At 45.2% G+C, this 18960-nt stretch overlaps 2 pseudogenes across 2 annotated transcripts in view; both read left to right on the top strand.

Annotated features, from left to right (window-relative positions):
* LOC310823995 (SID1 transmembrane family member 2-like) overlaps positions 1-7246 on the top strand; it is a 28338-nt pseudogene extending 21092 nt beyond the window's left edge. Inside the window, exons 9-15 of the transcript in view lie at positions 3631-3686; positions 3941-4018; positions 4509-4553; positions 6296-6411; positions 6669-6742; positions 6990-7056; positions 7186-7246. The product of the transcript in view is annotated as an SID1 transmembrane family member 2-like (transcript). The remainder of the gene's footprint in view (positions 1-3630; positions 3687-3940; positions 4019-4508; positions 4554-6295; positions 6412-6668; positions 6743-6989; positions 7057-7185) is intronic.
* An 8913-nt stretch (positions 7247-16159) lies between these two features.
* LOC310823994 (inositol polyphosphate 5-phosphatase K-like) lies at positions 16160-18005 on the top strand (annotated as a pseudogene). Its single transcript has 3 exons — positions 16160-16165; positions 16270-17080; positions 17604-18005. The product of its transcript is annotated as an inositol polyphosphate 5-phosphatase K-like (transcript).
* Positions 18006-18960: the final 955 nt, after the last annotated feature.

Here is an 18960-nt window from a genome sequence, read left to right as displayed (position 1 = left end):
TTTTTTTATTAATGATTTCATATCTGAGAAAAAGCATTTTATGTTTTTAACTGAGACCTGTTATGGAAAATACATTCATAGAACTATTTTCAGGTTATACACTTTCATATGACTGATGAACTTGTGTAATTACTGTGATTACATTTTCTCTTGCCACACCTCTAGGGTTCTATAGCCATTGTTCTGAGAAGCACTGTATGATTTACCATATGAACAGCGGTGATCTCTGAGGGAGTGGTCAGAGAGAGCAATAATGGGGTGACAGGCGCATCCTGCCGATAGGTGTGAAATGTTGAACAGCGATTAAGCAGTAAGAAAGCGCTGATTGATCAGTAAGAGAGTCTCACCATTGTTCATTCTCTCCCGCCCTTTCTCACGTAAGCACAAGCCCATCAGCCGATAGCCTTGGCGGCGCCTGTATTATGTTTAAACTGTATAAAAGATGAACCTGATCATTGTCTCTTTAGACTTGTGCTGAACGGACCCCCGGTTCTACGCTGGGCTGCTGTTACACTCTTGTCTCTTGTTTGCAAGCAATAAATACCGGACTCAGATATTGTGGCTACTCAGGACTTGTTTCTTGATTCTTACCTCCGAAGAGCTAAAGTACAGAGTGGTAAATCCTAGACTTCCACAGACCTGGCTTACCATCGATGGTGTAGCAACTTTAGTTGAGACATGCCCTCCAAATTACAATTTCTTTCAGTCAGTTAGACATGACAAAAGAGGTACTTATCATTACTCTATATAGGCCACCAAAGCAACTACCACTATTTTTATTGGTTTTCACTGAACTAGTATCTATTGCTATCACTAGATATGACAGGATCATTTTAAATGGAGATTTTAACATTCATATAAACAAAAAAAAGTCATACCAAAACTATTGAATTCTCAGGCTTACTTGACAGCTTTGAGCGAAATCAACATGTCACTCACTAGGTTTGATGCTGTCACGAGGGCTGCACATCGTAAATCTTTTAGTATCTAACATCCCTATCTCTGACCATTTCTGCGTGTTTTTTTATACTACTTTGACTCAAGGAAAACAAAGGAAGTTATAGTGCGAAAGCGATTTCTAGATGATTCGGCGGAACATAAATTCACAGATACATACTGTACATACATACATACAAGTTATTTTAATCCATGTATTCAAACCTATTCGCTTCATGAAATGGTAGACGCCTTTAACAATATCATGTCTAGTGCTCTAAACAGTGTGGCTCCACTAAAGGTTAAAAAGAGGTCACGTGAGAAAGCATCTCCATGGTTAAACTCTGTTAAAGAGCTTAACTGAAGGTGCAGGTTGGCGGAAAGGCAGTGGAGAAAAAGCAAATTACAGGTTCACTGTGGCATTTATAAGGAATAGCTGACTATAATAAGGCAGTACGCGCAGCAAGAAAAACACATTCCTCTAAGATGATTAGTGACAATGCTGGCAACTGTAGAATATTGTTGTTATTAACCAGCTGCTAAATCCTGCCCCTTCTACTGACTTTCTCTCACAAGCCTCTGCTTCGAAATGTGAGGAGTTTGCCAAATTCTTCAACGATAAAATCATAACCATTAGGGGTGGGATTATTGACACTCCGTGACCCTTATAATAAAACGTGTAATAAGCATGTGACAATGGATAAATTCACGAGCATTTCTGCAGCAGAACTTTACAAGACTGTAGCCGAGAGCAACTCATCCACGTCTTGTCTTGACCACCCTGTCCCCACTGCATTCTTTAAGGGAAAACAAGATTCTGGAAAAGTTTCAGTCAGGTCTAATCATAGCACAGAGACTGCTCTCACTAAAATTCTCAGTGATCTCAGACTAAACACTGATGCTAATAAGGTCTCTGTTCTTGTTCTCTTGGATTTAAGTGCAGCATTCGACACGATTGATCACGAGAATCCTCATCAGTCGTCTTCAAAACTGGGTTGGTCTCTCTGATCGCATCCTAAGCTGGTTCCGTACATATATTACAGGGAGAAAATTCTATGTCAGTCTTGGAGATCATGTATCGGATGAGTATGATATACGTTTTGGTGCACAAGGAAGTTGCCTTGGTCCCTTAATATTCTCACTGTATATGCTACCACTTGGCGATATTATCAGAGCACACAATGTAAACTTCCATAGCTATGCGGATGATACTCAATTATACATCTCTGTTGAACCAAATCATACTAATGCTATTTGCCCCCTCACTAACTGTCTGTCAATAAATGGATGAACAATAACTTTTTATAGCTAAATGAGGACAACTGAAATCCTCTTACTTGGCCCCAAAGACAAACTGGCTATGCTTTTAAACAGCCTTGGGAATCTAACTCCCTTGATTAAATCAGAGGTTACAAGTCTTGGCGTTATCTTAGACTCTGATCTGAGTTTTAATTCCCACATTAGCAAGGTGACCAAGACGGCCTTCTTTCATCTGAGAAACATTGCCAAGGTGCGGCCGTTTTTTAACTCAGCGGGATGCTGAAAAATTGATTCATGCTTTTATTTCATGTCAACTTGACTACTGTAATGCACTTTTTACTGGCCTCCCCAAGAAGTCTCTAGACAGGCTCCAACTAATTCAAAACTCTGCTGCTAGGCGACTGACAAAAACTGACAAAGTCCTTCTACTCGTATTTAAAGCACTAAATGGGCTGCGACCATCCTACCTTACTGATTCGCTGACAACCTATACGCCCTCGAGCACTCAGGTCTTCTGCTGCTGGCTTATTGAAGGTTACTATCAAAACCCAAAAGAAAGTTGGTGATGCGGCATTTATTAACTATGCCCCTAAATTGTGGAATATGGTACCTCTAGAAATCAGGGAAGCACGCTCAGAAAACATCTTTAAGCGCCAGTTAAAAACCTACAGTATCTCTTCAATTTAGCTTTCAATTAGCATTTATCTATGCTGTTATCTCTGCTGATTTTATTGTTTTGATCAACTATCTATGCAACTAGATTGAGTGATGCTGCTTTTATTGTTTTGGTTAATTATGTTATATTTGTTTTTGTTTTTAATCTGCTGTATTGTACAGCACTTTGCTGATGTTTTGGTTGTTCTCGTTTTTTAATCTGTTCCTTTTTCTTTTGCGCAGTATTGTACAGCACTTTGAGCTGCATTCTTATGTATGAAAGGTGCTATATAAATAAAAGCTTATTATTAAAAAAAAAAAAAAAAAAGCTTATGCCAGCCTCATAATGGCTTCCTTGACTTTCATTGACGTCTCTTTGGTCAGACACCAATCGCTCCAAAAGCAAACGCAAAGCCGAGAATCAATACTAGACATTGACAGATCTCTTATGCCTGCACAAATTATGTGATGGAACACACTTGACTAACCAGAAACACCTGTCAGTTTTCCAATACTCTTGGAACCCTAAAATAGGGGACTATGTATAAAAGGCTTGTCATTTCTAAATGGTGAGGCCAATCTGAAAAAATAAAACATTGAATAAAAGCTGAGAATCTGTACTTTGACCCCATAGTAATTGTTTGATTTGAGGGCACTGTAGTTCTTCTGTTTAGGCCATAGATTCCTTCAAGGACATTGCTTTGCATCTCAAGTCTCGCCCTCTCTCTCTCCCCCCTCTCACTCACGCTCTCTCTCTCTCTCTCTCCCTCTTTTCTTCAGAATGTGTAGGAGGGATGAGTTTCTGAACCCTGCTGCCATGTCACCCGCAGAAACAGGTATCCAAGCAACCAACTACAATTGCTCACTCCATTGTCAACAATGAGGATTTTTAGAGGGGTGTTTTCAAGGGAGACCATTATCTCTGTAACCCCTGTAGATTTAAAGATAAGATTTCAAATCAGATCGATGAAGCTTATTCAAAATTCTGAGTTATGGTTCTATTTTCAATATCAATATTTGTTTGTATTCCTCGTCTTTCTGTATTGAATCTCTCTTTCGCTCTCTTCCGCCATGCTGTCGTCTCTGTCAGCCTCTCTCCTGGGTAAGAATGGAGTTGGAATCGTGACTGTTCTCACAGTCTCACTTCACCATTCATCTATCACACCAGGCTCAAAATAGTATTGCTTTTCCTCCAATCACTTTTGAAATGTGCTGGGTTAAACTTGTTCAGCAAGGGTGTGCCCTTCTCTGGTTTGCCCTTCCATTGGGTCTGTATCGTCCCAGTTAGCTAAATCAATTGCACCTCAAGTGTTTGAAATGGGCGGGGAAAAAATACTATTTTGACTCTGGACCTTCATAGCATGTGTTGTTACGTTATTGTATCTTGGTAAGCATACTGAGTATGGAAACAACAACTAGCACTTTTCACATGATGAGGGATATAGAGGGGAGGCTGGTGGAGGTAGACATCGGAGGACAGGCTCATTGTAATGCATGGAATGGAATGAGGAATGGTATCAAACGTGCGTGTCCCTGCGTCTACTTGTGGAAGGGTGTAGACTACCAACTGGTGTTGCAGGTGCATGTATACATGTTGTTCTGTGTGTGTGTGTGTGTGTGTATGTGTTTGTGTGACATCTGTTCCTTTGTTACCACAGGAAAGGGCCTGACACCAACCTCCCCCTATGAATATGGCTCCTTCAGTGAGTGAGTGAGTGTGTGTGTGTGTATACACGTGTACATTTGCCTTACGAGAGTGAACAACAATGTTTTGATCTGTGTGCATGAGTGTGCGAGTGACCTAGTGTTTTAGTGTCTGGTCTGTCTTGTGTGTAGGAGGCTGGTGGAGGTAGAAATCGGAGGACGGGCTCATTGTAATACATTACATGTAATACATTCCAATGCGTTCCATTACAATAAGTCCGTCCTCCGATTTCTATCTCCACTGATCTCACCAAAGTGTGTGTGTAAACGCACCACATTGACATTGACCAGTGTAATTAAGTATTGTATTGTGTCTCTGGTTCTATCTCTCTCTCCTCCCATCACAGACAGCATAGCATCAGCAGACGCCAACTACGGATATATGGGTATGAAACACCTAGACCACATCATACAGATGTAGCCAGCACACTGGAGTCACAATGCATCACGCACGCACATACAGCGTCACACACGCACACAGACAGGCAGACGCACACGCTGGTACAAAATAATTATTGCAGCATATGTGTGATCATGGGGTTGTACCACAGCGTTTCACCACACTGGCCCCTGATTGGTGGGCCATGCAATGCCCTTGTCTCTCATTGGTTCGTCTGTTTTTGTTCATCAGTACAGGAAGTTATCAAATGCAGATGTAGGCCTTATTTAAGATGGCAGTTCCATGTGAAAGTTTGGCAAGGAAATTTGGCTTTATTTTAATAGCAAAGCATATCTAATATTAATAATCTGACTCCAAGTAATGTAATTATCACTATGTGCAAATAATTGTTGAGTTTGTCCTGAATTAGTGCAAGAATTGTCAAATAGAATGAATCAAATGAGGCTTTAATAATACTGTATACTTATACAATTATTACAAGGCAAATACTTCATAGGAAAATGTTACATTCTACCCTCTATGGTAAAGGTAAATGATAGATAGAGGGAGGGAGGGAGAGAGATGACCACAGGTCACTCTTACAATACTACTCGCAGCTCATGACGAGAACCAAACACCAGAACAAAGACCATGAATCTGTCCTTTTACCTCTGTTTTATAGACTGAAGTATTTAAATAAGGAACTGTTTGCAAGGAGACCAAACATAATTCATCCTATCACTTCTATACTGATGACATCACAGCTTTGACACCTTTCATAAAACATCCCAAAGAGCTCACAGCCATTTGTCCCATCGGGTGAAGGGATCTCAAGGAAGGGGGGCAGAATAGCTCCCCCTTCACAGACCAATCATCTCACACCACCTGGCCATCCACATTGGTGACACACTTCCCACGATCGATCAGTCAACCAATCAGATCCATTCAGAATATCTTCTTGATGGTATCCTTATTCCATTGCATGCATTACAATGAGCCGGTCCTCCGATTTCTACCTCCATCAGCCTCCCTTGAAACTGTAAGGAAACAGTGCATTGATCATTGTGCCCAAAATCACATTTTTACTGTTTATGGGGAGAGACATGAAGGGAATGTGAGTGAAAATGTTGATGACAAATTGTATGATCATTACTAGACATCATTGGCCAAAATCAACGCAAGAACAATCTGAACAATATTTCCCTCAAAATGTTCTGAATTCCATCCAAAAAATTTAATAAAACCATCACAATGAGAAATGTAATCCTCAGTCACATGTTTACAGTCAAGCCAAAGTATTAACGTACTGTTTTCCCTCTCCCTCCCTTCCCCCTCTCTCTCTCTCCCCCTCTCCTCTGTCAGAGCGTTCTTTAGAGACCGTCGGGCGTAGTCACCATGAGTCTCTGAGCTCCGTGGAGGAAGATGACAACGACACGCTGGCGGACATCTACTCAGACAAGAACATCATCCGCACCAAGGTCTGCTGCCCCATTCCCCTTATGTCAAGCCTCTATTTTAAGGTCATTATCACCAGTGGAGGCTGGTGGAGGTAAATGGATGGGCTCATTGTAATGCATGGAATGGAATTAAACACGTGTTCGTTTGATACCATTCCTTATTCCGTTTTATGCATTACAATGAGCCCATCCTCCGATTTCTACCTCCATCAGCCTCCTCTGATGATCACCCTGGTCTGTATCATCTGGTTCTGACACCCGTCTCCTGCCCAATGCAGAAGTACCTGTGTGTGTCGGACCTGTCACGGAAGGACAAAAGGGTTCTGAGTAAAAAGTACCAGATCGACTTCTGGTGAGTGACTTTGTTTCTCTCTGTTTTTTCTTTTCATTCATCAGCCACAATAAGCCTTAGTGCTAGAAATTAAGCTTTTGGGGAAACATTTCAAAGTAGTGATCAATTGTTTCTCATGTAGTGGAGCTACTTGTTGATATCCTTGTTGTGCGTGTGTGCATGTTTGGAATATCCAGTGAAACATATGAGTGTTGAGGTCTGGGTTGATGGAGGTCTGCATTGATGGAGGTCTTTTCTCTCTCCTCAGGAACATCGCCACCATCGCTGTGTTCTACGCCCTTCTTGTGGTCCAGCTGGTCATCACCTATCAGACGGTACGCTAGTCCACTAGCCATTCCCTATGCACACTGAGGAACATCACACTAGTTTTACTGCAAGAGCATTTAGAATGGGCAAATGTGTGTGTCTGTGTGTTATTGATAGGCTCCTCTCTCCTCCTCCAGGTTGTCAATGTGACAGGAAACCAGGATCTGTTATTACAACTTCCTGTGTGTGTACTTCTGAAGAATTGTGATAAAAACACTGAAGAATAGAGAAAGGACTGGATGGGTTAAGAATAAAAACACATATTTATTCCCCAGTACATCTTCAGTGATGGACATGATACAGCGGACTCTCCACTAGTGGTCACGTGACCAACTAACACAAGTTAACATTACGTTGTATCTGACTCCAACAGATGTTTCATGGTTAATGATGATTTACAATGCTTTGCTCATCCCTGTGTGACAGACAATCGATCATATCAGATCCTAGATTCCATTAAGAATACCCAAAATGTTATTTTACCATGCCCTCAAGTTAAGATAAATCGGATTGGAGGAGTTTACGCTCAGGCCAATAGCTGAACCCTTACTCACTCTACGTCTCTTTAACGATGCATGTGAACATTAGACATTAAATGGGAGAACCTGGTCACGATTATGTTGTGCTGTATTAACAGAACCTTTATCTAGCGCACAACCTCACATTAATGCACATTGGAAGAATGAGAATAGAGTGTCAACAAAATAACCAAACAGTTTCAAAGTAACATATACAGTGGGGAAAATAATTATTTGATCCCCTGCTGATTTTGTTAGTTTGCCCGATTACAAAGAAATGAGCGGTCTATAATTTTTATGGTACTTTTAGTTTAACAAATAGAGACAGAATATCAACAAAGAAGTCCAGAAAAAACACATTATATAAAGTTATAAATTCATTTGCATTTGATCGAAGGAAATAAGTATTTGATCCCCAAGCAAAACATGACTTAGTACTTGGTGGAGAAACCCTTGCTGGCAAGCACAGAAGTCAGACGTTTCTTATAGTTGGTCACCAGGTTTGCACACATCTCAGGAGGGATTTTGGTCCACTCCTCTTTACAGATCCTTTCCAAATCCTAAAGATTTCAAGGCTTTTGCTTGGCAACTCGAAGCTTCAGCTCCCTCCACAAATTTTCGATAGGATTAAGGTCTGGAGACTAGCTAGGTCACTCCATGACCTTAGTGTGCTTCTTCTTGAGCCACTCCTTTGTTGCCTTGGCTGTATGTTTTGGGTCATTGTCATGCTGGAAGACCCATCCACGACCCATCCTCAGTGCTCTGGCTGAGGGAAGGAGGTTCTCGTCCAAGATCTTACGGTACATGGCCCCGTCCATTGGCCCCTCAATGCAGTGAAGTCGTCCTGTACCCTTAGCAGAGAAACAACCCCAAAGCATAATGTTTCCACCTCCGTGTTTGACGGTGGGGATGGTGTTCTTGGGATTGTAGCATTCAGCATTTCTCTCCCTCCAAACACGAAGAGTCGAATTTATGCCAAAGAGTTCAATTTTGGTCTCATCTGACCACATCACCTTCTCCCAAGCCTTCTCTGAATCATTTAGGTGTTCATTGGCAAACTTCAGATGGGCCTGTACATGTGCCTTCTTGAGCAGGGGGACCTTGCGGGCACTGCAGAATTTCAATCCGTTACGGTGTAGTGTGTTACCAATGGTTTTCTTGGTGACTGTGGTCCCAGCTGCCTTGAGATCATTACCGAGCTCCTCCCGTGTAGTTCTGGGCTGATCCCTCACCCTTCTCATGATCATCTTTACCCCACGAGGCAAGATCTTGCATGGAGCTCCAGGCCGAGGGCGATTGATGGTTATTTTGTATTTCTTCCATTTTCTAATAATTGCACCAACAGTTGTCTCCTTCTCACCAAGCTTCTTGCTGATGGTCTTGTAGCCCATTCCAGCCTTGTGCAGGTCTACAACTCTTACCCTGATGTCCTTTGAATGTTCTTTGGCCTTGCCCATGGTGGTGGAGAGGTTGGAATGGAAGAGATTGATTCTATTGACAGGTGTCTTTTATACCCATAACAAGCAGAGATTAGGAGTACTTTTCCTAAAGTGACAGGACTAATCTGTGTGCCTCATGGGCATATAACCGGTCTGTATGAGCCAGAATTCTTGCTGGTTTGTAGGGGATCAAATACTTATTTCCTTCGATCAAATGCAAATGAATTTATAACTTTATATAATGTGTTTTTTCTGGACTTCTTTGTTGATATTCTGTCTCTATTTGTTAAAATAAAAGTACCCTAAAAATTATAGACCGCCCATTTCTTTGTAATCGGGCAAAATAACAAAATCAGCAGGGGATCAAATAATTATTTCCCCCACTGTAGGTGAGGGTGAGGGTGACTTACGTAGGTCAGGGTGAGGGTGACTTATGTAGGTGAGGGTGACTTACATAGTTGAGTGTGACTTCCGTAGGTGAGTGTGACGATGACTTACGTCGGTGAGGGTGATTTACGTAGGTGAGGGTGGAAGCCATCTGTTTGAAGTCAATTGCTGTGAAGTGCTATCAATCTCCAGTGGGAGGGCCTAAACACTATCCTGCCAGGTATTTAACTCCTGCTCACCCTGGACCAGGACTAATACACTTGGGATTGAGTGAGTGGTCTAGTCGTTAACTGATCGTCAAGTGGGAGGGGCTGCTACCCTGCTTGTCATCAGCAATCACAGAATCTACATTTATATCGTGACGATCGCAGAGCGACAGCCTCCTGACACGAAGACGAAGGAGTCTATCTGTGGACTCCATCGAGGAAGGCCTGAGAGGAAGGCCATACTACTAAGTATTTTTATTGTATTTTGATAATTCTTTCATTACCCTGAGTGTATTGAGCCTGCCTATATCCTATATTTCCCACTAACCCTCTCCCTCTATACCGGCAAAAAATCACAATGTGCTTTCTCCCCATTCCTGTTATTTCATCCATCAGGAGGACACATCGACGCTACACCTCCACTCACAACCCTTCCAATCTAATCTACCCACCATGCTCAACTGACCACGACCTCACTGTCACGGGAGGACTTTGGAACTGCCAATCAGCGGTTCGGAAAGCAGAGGCTATCTCAGCCTATGCCTGCTTCATGTCCCTCCACTTCCTTGCTCTCACAGAGACATGGATTACACCAGAAAACACAGCTACTCCGGCAGCCCTCTCTGATGCCTACTCCTTTTCTCATTCCCCCAGACTCTCTGGTCGAGGAGGAGGAACAGGACTCCTCATCTCGCCTAAGTGGTCACATAATGTCCTTCCCCTGTCACACCTGTCCATATCCACCTTCGAATTCCATGCTGTTTCTGTCACCTCCCTTGTCAAACTTCACATTGTTGTTATCTATCGTCCACCAGGTTAGCTTGGCCACTTCTTAGATGAGATGGATGTCCTTCTCAGCTTCTTCCTTGAGGACGGCACACCGCTCACAATACTGGGTGACTTCAACATCCAGTCGGAGAAGCTTCACTCGTCTGGAGCACTTGACCTTCTCTCCTCCTTCGGCCTTACCCTGTCCCACTCTCCTCCCACTCATAAGGCGGGCAATCAGCTCGACCTTGTCTTCACAAGATCCTCCCATACCTCAAACCTCACTGTTACCCCTCTTCCGGTTTCTGATCATCATTTTGTATCCTTCTCCCTCCCTCTCAAAGGCTCACCCTCCCAGCCAGTCTCTACCCACACTGTATCCTCTCGTCGCAACCTGCGCACCCTCTCACTCACCGCTCTCTCTTCCTCTGTCTTATCCACCCTACCCTCTGTTGAATCCTTCTCTCTTCTATCCACTGATGCAGCTTCCTCCACCTTCCTGTCCTCTCTTTCCTCATCCTTCGACTCTCTCTGTCCACAGATCTCAAGGCCGGCACCATCCACTCCACGCGTTCCCTGGCTGTCTGAAACCCTGCAAGCTTGTAGAATAGGGCTCCGGGCAGCTGAGAGGAAATGGAGAAAATCTAGCCTTCCTGATGATCTAGACCAGGGGTGGGCAAACTACGGCCCACGGGCCACATCCGGCCCGTTTGTCTTTTTAATCCGGCCCGCCGAAGATTGGTACAGATTTGAGGGTTGAATATTAATTAAATTACTAAACTGCATTCATTTGACCTTGTCCTGTAATGCCTGGCGTTCCACCAGGTGGCGCACTAAGGGGCAGTGATACATTGACTTGATTTTGCGGAGCCCGGGCTACTCTCTGTTATTACTCTGCTACTGTTCTGAACCCATCTGCAACAATGAGTGGGCCAAAGAAAAGAAAAGTCGACAGTGAGTGCCGAGTGTTTAATAAGGAATGGGCAACTAAATACTTTTTTACTGAAGTCCGGTCAAAGGCTGTATGTCTTATTTGCCAAGAAACCATTGCGGTTTTAAAGGAATACAACATCAGCCGTCACTTTTCCACCAAACATGCTAATTACGCTAACAACCAGTCAACGCAAGAACGGACAGCTACCGCTTTGAGGTTGGCAGCTAGTTTGCAGGCTCAGCAAAACACCTTTATCCGACAAACTGTCATCCAAGAATCAAGCACGAAGGCAAGTCATTTGCTGGCATTCAAATTAGCAAAGACCAGCAAGCCTTTCTCAGAAGGGGAGTTTCTCAAAGAGTGCATGGTAGAGACAGCAGGTATCTTGTGTCCTGAGAGCAAGAACAAATTTAAAAAAATTAGCTTGTCACGCAAGACAGTGACTCGCCGTGTTGAGCTAATTGACGAAGACTTAGCTAGCAAGCTAAACAAAAAAGCGGAGTCATTTACATTATATTCCTTGGCACTGGACGAAAGTAATGACATAAAGGACACCGCTCAGCTTGTAATTTTTATCAGAGGGATTAATGACAAATTTGAGATAACGGAGGAGTTTTTGGCCATGGAATCCCTGAGGGGGAAAACGCGGGGAGAGGACTTGTATGACAGCGTGTTGGGGGTCATCAAGAGGCACAAGCTACCTTGGAGTACACTCGCCAACGTTACCACAGATGGATCGCCAAATCTGACTGGAAAAAACGTCGGGCTGCTCAAAAGAATCCAGGAGAGGGTGAAAGAGGACAACCCTGAGCAGGAGGTAATTTTCCTACACTGCATAATCCACCAGGAAGCACTGTGTAAATCCGTATTGCAGCTTGACCACGTAGTGAAGCCAGTTGTAAAACTCGTTAACTTTATTCAAGCGAGGGGACTTCAGCATCGTCAGTTTATTATGTTTCTTGAAGAAACTGACGCTGATCACCAGGACTTGCTTTACCACTCTAATGTCCGCTGGTTAAGTTTGGGGAAAGTATGAGTGTGGGAGCTCAAACAGGAGATTATCTCATTTTTGGAGCTACTTGAGAAAGCTGACGATTTTCCTGAGCTGAGTGACACAGATTGGCTTTGTGATTTAGCTTTTGCTGTGGATATACTGACACACATGAATGAGCTGATCGTGAAGCTACAAGGGAAAGACTAGTTTGTGCATGAAATGTACACAAACGTCAGAGCCTTCAAAACCAAGCTAGCTTTATTCTCAAAGCAAATGTCAAACAAGTCATTCGCTCATTTCCCCACACTGGCTACACTGAAAGAGGCCCCTCGACATGTGAAAAAATACAGGAAGTCACTTCAGCTGGTGTCATGTCCCTTCACACAAGACCCTGAAACGGCGCCACAGGAGTTGCAGTTGGAACTGATTGATCTCCAATGTGACACCGTCTTAAAGGAGAAGTTCAACTCTCTTAAACTGGATGAGTTTTATGCTTCATTAAGCGCAGCCAAATTTCCAAACATCCAGAAGATGGCACAGAGGATGTTGTTTGGCTCTACGTATGTGTGTGAACAGACTTTTAGCGTGATGAACACCAACAAAGCACCCCACAGATCCCAGTTGAGTGATGAACACCTCAGATCTGTTCTGAGAATTGCCACAACAAAACTAACACCAGACTTCGATGCACTGGTCAAAAAGGGTGATCAACAACACTGTTCCCACTAAAAGTAAATGTAAGTATTAACACTGTAATGCCTTTTTTATGTTTATGTTTGATATGTATGCATCTGGTGCTGGCCCGGCCCGTCTGTCAAATTTTAAAAGTCAATGTGGCCCCTGAGCCAAAAAGTTTGCCCACCCCTGATCTAGACCCTTATCTCTCTGTCCTCCTCAACTACACCTCATCTACATCAGCTGCTAAAGCTTTATACTACCATTCCAAAATTCAATCCTCTGTCTCTGACCCAAGGAAACTGTTCTCCACATTTTCCTCACTCCTCAACCCTCCTCCCTCCTCTCTGTCTGCCGATGACTTTGTCACTTTCTTTGAAAAGAAGGTTGATGACATTAGCAGCTCCTTCCCTCTACCTCTCACCAACAATGCTACCTTTCCTCCCAAAACCACTGTGCAACACCCAGTCTCTGGTTTATCAGATTTCTCCCCCCTCTCCCCTAATGATGTTCTAAAACTAGTCACATCCAAGCGGGCAACCACCTGCAACCACCACCTTCCGTTCCTTACCACCTTAATCAATTTCCACAAGATCTGTCCCTGCTGCCTTCAAGACAGCCAGAGTCAAGCCTCTTCTCAAGAAACCAACTCTTGACCCGTCTGCTGTCCATAACTACAGACCAGTATCCCTTCTCTCCTTCTTATCTAAAACCCTTGAACGTGCTGTCTCTAACCAACTGTCTCACTACCTCCTTCAGAACAACTTCCTTGACCCTCACCAATCCGGCTTTAAAGCTGGGCACTCTACTGAAACTGCTCTCCTCACTGTCACAGAGGCTCTCCACTCTGCTCGAGCTTCCTCCCTGTCCTCTGTTCTCATTCTTCTGGACCTGTCCGCTACATTCGACACAGTAAACCACCCGATCCTTCTCTCCACCCTCTCAGAATTGGGCATATCTGGCTCTGCACTCTCCTGGTTTGCATCCTACCTGGCCGGTCGCTCCTACCAGGTGTATAGAGAGAGAACAGTAAAGGCCCAAGGACAGAGCCCTGGGGGACCCCAGTGGTGAGGGCTCGTGGAGAGGACAGCGATCCTCTCCACGAGCCCTCACCACTGGGGTCCCCCAGGGCTCTGTCCTTGGGCCTTTACTGTTCTCTCTCTATACAAAATCTCTCGCCTCTGTAATTTCTTGAACCACGCATACGCAGATGACACTCAACTTTTTCTCTCTTTCCCCCCTTCTGACTCACAGGTGGCAACACGTGTCTCGGCATGTCTTGCAGACATTTCTGCTTGGATGTCAGCCCACCACCTCAAGCTCAACCTCGACAAGACTGAGCTGCTCTTCCTCCCAGGGAAAGCCTGCCCTCTCCAAGACTTCTCCATCACAGTAGAGAACTCTACTATGACCTCCTCCCATACAGCCAAGAACCTTGGGGTGATCCTTGACAACCACTTATCCTGTGTGGCGAACATCACAGCGACAGCACGCTCCTGTAGATTCTTCCTCTACAACATCAGAAGGATACGTCCATTCCTCACCAGAGAAGCAGCACAACTTTTGGTCCAAACACTTGTAATCTCTCTCCTTGACTACTGCAACGCACTCTTGGCCGGACTCCCTGCCTCCGCCATCAGACCTCTGCAGCTCATCCAGAACGCTGCCGCTCGTCTGGTGTTCAATCTCCCCAAATTCTCCCATGTCACGCCCTCCTCCGCACCCTCCACTGGCTCCCGGTAGCAGCTCACATCAGATTCAAGACCCTGGTGCTCGCCTACCGGGCGGCAAAGGGAACAGCCCCTCTCTACTTGCAAGCAATGGTTAGCCCCCAAACCCCTGCACGATCACTCCGCTCTTCCACCTCGGCTGCCCGCCTGGCACCGCCGCCTCTATGTAGATGCAGCAGCCACGCCACTCGGTCACGGCTTTTCACTGTCCTGGCGCCCCGCTGGTGGAATGAGCTTCCCACTACTGTCAGTACTGCAGAGTCACTACCGATCTTCCGCCGTAGATTGAAAACCCATCTCATCAGGCTACATCTTAACAGTCCCTCCTAAAGACCTCTTCACCCCCACTACCTCCCCTGTACTAACCCTACCCCATACCCTAGAAACCTCTTCACCCCCACTACCCCCTGTCCAAGTTCTCTCCTGTTAATAAAAATAAATAAATTAATAATAATAATTAACAGCACGGCCCAGGACAGGCGAGCTCTGCAAAGGGTGGTACGCCTGGCAGAAAAGACCATGGGAGCTCCAACCCCCCCTCTCCATGTCCTGTACACCAGGAGGTGTAGGACCAGAGCCTACAGGATAATGAAGGACCCTCACCACCCAAAAAACGGACTGTTCCAGCTGCTGCGGTCAGGCAAACGCCTTCGCTGTCATGCAGCAAGAATGGAGAGACTAAGACTGAGTTTCTTTCCCCATGTCATCAGGATCATCAACGATGACCCCACCAGTGCCCCCCTCAAGTCACTCACAGACTCATTGACATCGTAACACATATGCACACACATAATCATCCATTGCAGACTCATCCTCCACTGTAATTATCTGTACTGTCAACCTGTCATTGCCATTGTATATTGCCATTCCATTGCGTACATTGCTTCACCGCTGTTTATACTGCTTATACTGTTTATACTGTTCATACTGTTTATATTTTTTAGTACTTCTATTTTATTTTATTCTATTTTAAAACTTATTGTTGCACTACTCTGTTGCACTATTCTGTGGCACTGTCACTTTTGCATTTCACTGTATACTTGTATGCACGTGACAAATAAAGAATCTTGAATCTTGAATCTAGGTGAGGGTGCTTTACATAGGTGAGTGTATGGGTGACTTGCGTAGGTGAGGGTGACTTTCATCGATGAGGGTGACTTACGTAGGTGAGTGTGAGAGTGACTTGCGTAGGTGAGAGTGACTTACGTAGGCGAGAGTGACTTAAGTAGGTGAGGGTGAGGGTGACTTTCGTCGTTGAGTGTGAGGTTGACTTATGTAGATGAGGGTGACTTACGTAGGCGAGTGTGACTTATGTAGGCGAGTGTGACTTACGTAGGTGAGGGTGACTTACGTAGGCAAGGGTGACTTACGTAGGTGAGTGTGACTTACGGGGGTGAGTGTGATGGTGACTTACGTAGGTGAGGGTGACTTTCGTAGGTAGGCGAGGGTGAGGGTGACTTATGGAGGTAAGTGTGACTTACGTAGGTGAGGATGACTTATGTAGGCGAGTGTGACTTACGTCGGTGAGGGTGACTTATGTAGTTGAGGGTGACTTACATGGGTGAGAGAGGTCCAGAGGTGGAGGAGCAGGGAAGGAGAACTGCAGGCTGCATATGGTCACATGGAACGTAGCGACAGCTGAGCCTCCTTGTGATGTCACTTCCCTGCTGCATCTGGACAACCAGCCCCCCACAGACCTCTACGTGATTGGTCTGCAGGAGGTCAATGCCACTCCTGTGAGGTTCATCTCTAACCTGATAGTGGAGAACTCCTGGAGCCATCTGCTCACGGACACCCTGGCACCCCGGGGCTACGTCAAGGTCTCCTCTGTGAGGATGCAGGACTTGTTGCTCCTGGTGTTTGCCAAGCAAGTGCATGTTCCCTTCATCAGAGACATCCAGAACACCTATACCCACACCGGCATCTTTGGCTACTGGGGGAATAAAGGAGGTGTGTCTGTGCGCTTCTCCATTTATGGTCACATGGTGTGTTTTCTGAACTGTCACCTCGCGGCACATATGAACTACGCCCTGCAGCGCGTTGATGAGTTTGAGCATATCCTGGACATGCAAGACTTTGACATGTACAACACACCACATGTCCTGGACCACAAGGTGGTCTTCTGGTTTGGTGATCTGAACTTCTGTATGCACGGTATGCACTTCCTCCGTTCATCCATCAACAGCGGACGCTTCAACCTGCCAAGAGACCAGTTGCTGATGATGAGGAAGAAGGAACCTTTTCTTCAGGAGTTTGAGGAGGGGCCGCTTATGTTCAAACCCACCTACAAGTTTGACCGCAACTCCGAGACCTATAATACCAGCGGTAAGAAGAGGAGGCCTGCATGGACAGACCGTATCCTATGGCGTATTGTGGTGGATGTCTAGGATTTACCACTCTGTACTTCAGCTCTTCGGAGGTGAGATTCAAGAAACAAAGTCCTGAGTAGCCACAATATTTGAGTCCGGTATTTATTATTGCTTGCAAACAAGAGACAAGAGCCTAACAGCAGCCCAGCGTAAATCCGGGGGTCTGTTTAGCGCAAGTCTGAAGAGGCGATTCTTAGGGTTGTGTTTTATAGAGATGAAACCACAAATGGTAGGCGCCACAAAGGCTTGTGCCACCTGCGAGCTTGTGCTTACATGAGAGGTGGCGAGAGAGAAAGAATAATGGGGAGACTTTCTTATTGATCAATCGGCGTTCAATATTTCACACTTATCCACCTTCCTGTCGGCAAGATGTGTCTGTACCTTTGTTCTCGCTCTCCCCCACCACTCCCTCCGAAACCACCGTTATCCATATGGTAATCATACGGCGTTTCACAAACCTGTCATATGAACTTTCAACCTGGAGCTGAGGAAGCAGTGTGACAGTCCGTTGGTGCGTTTGTGTCCTGAGGGCCAGTGGAGTGCTGATCAGGATGCAATTCTCTCCGACACCATCCTGGAGGACTTCCACTCCTCCACCTGGGACTGGATAGGATTCTACAAGGTTGGCTTTAAGTGCCAGTCAGACTATGCCACCTTTGTCTGGGTAAAAGATGACGAGCTGTCAGAGAACGATGAGGTTGTACAGGTGTTTGTGAATAAGGATGAGATCCCTCTCCTGGGAGGGGAGTATGTTCTTGGTTACTACAGCGCTAACATACAGAGCATCGGGGGCCTCAGCGCTAACTTCGAGACTCTGGAGTCGAAACGAGCTGTTATGGAGGCCTTAGTTACTGAAAACATCCAAGCCAAACACAGCCCCCACCCTCAACCTCAACCTCCTCGTACTATCCCCTATCTTGGACACTCCCCCAGCTGACCAGGACAATCACTGGAAACCTTACTTTGTGGCCTCCGTACACACACTGGAGATGACAACTATAATCTGTCCCTGTCTCCTCCCTGTCTCTCCATTTTTATAAATCAACATTGGTCCTGTATGCTGTATCTCTCTCTCTGGGTTCTCTCTAGAAGTGCGCTTTTCCTCTTGCTTCGTCTTACACAAGCGCACATGATCGTTGCTGAAAAGAGTGCCTGTGCACCCCAGGTCTCTCCTGTCTGTTTGGGCAGTGAGTCCTCTGTGGCTCAAATGGTAAGTCCTCTGTGGCTCAGTTGGTAGAGCATGGCGCTAACAACGCTTAGGTTGTGGGTTTGATTCCTGCTGGGACCATATATACTGAAATGTATGCACTCACTGCAATGTAAGTCTTGTGACTTACGTAGGTGAGGGTGACTTACGTAGGTGAGGGTGACTTACCTATATAAGTCACACTCACCTGCGTAAGTCACCCTAATATACATAAGTCACCCTCACCCTCAACTACATAAATCATCCTACGTGAGGGTGACTTACGTAAGGTGAGTGTGAGCGTGACTTACGTAGTTGAGTGTGACTTACGTAGGTGAGGGTGAGGGTGACTTACGTAGGTCAGGGTGAGGGTGACTTATGTAGGTGAGGGTGACTTACGTAGGTGAGTGTGACTTCCGTAGGTGAGGGTGAGGGTGACTTACGTAGTTGAGTGTGACTTCCGTGGGTGAGGGTGACTTACGTAGTTGAGTGTGACTTACGTAGGTGAGGGTGATTTATGTAGGTGAGGGTGACTTACGTCATGTAGTTGAGGGTGAGGGTGACTTACGTAGGTGAGGGTGAGGGTGACTTACGTTGGCGAGTTTGACTTACGTAGGTGAGGGTGACTTATGTAGGCGATGGTGACTTACGTAGGTGAATGTGAGCGTGACTTACGTAGGTTTGGGTGACTTTCATAGGTTAGGGT

This window comes from Argentina silus, assembly GCF_951799395.1.
Source record: "Argentina silus genome assembly, chromosome: Y".
Lineage (NCBI taxonomy): Eukaryota > Metazoa > Chordata > Actinopteri > Argentiniformes > Argentinidae > Argentina > Argentina silus.
This window is presented reverse-complemented; position numbering and strand designations above follow the sequence as displayed.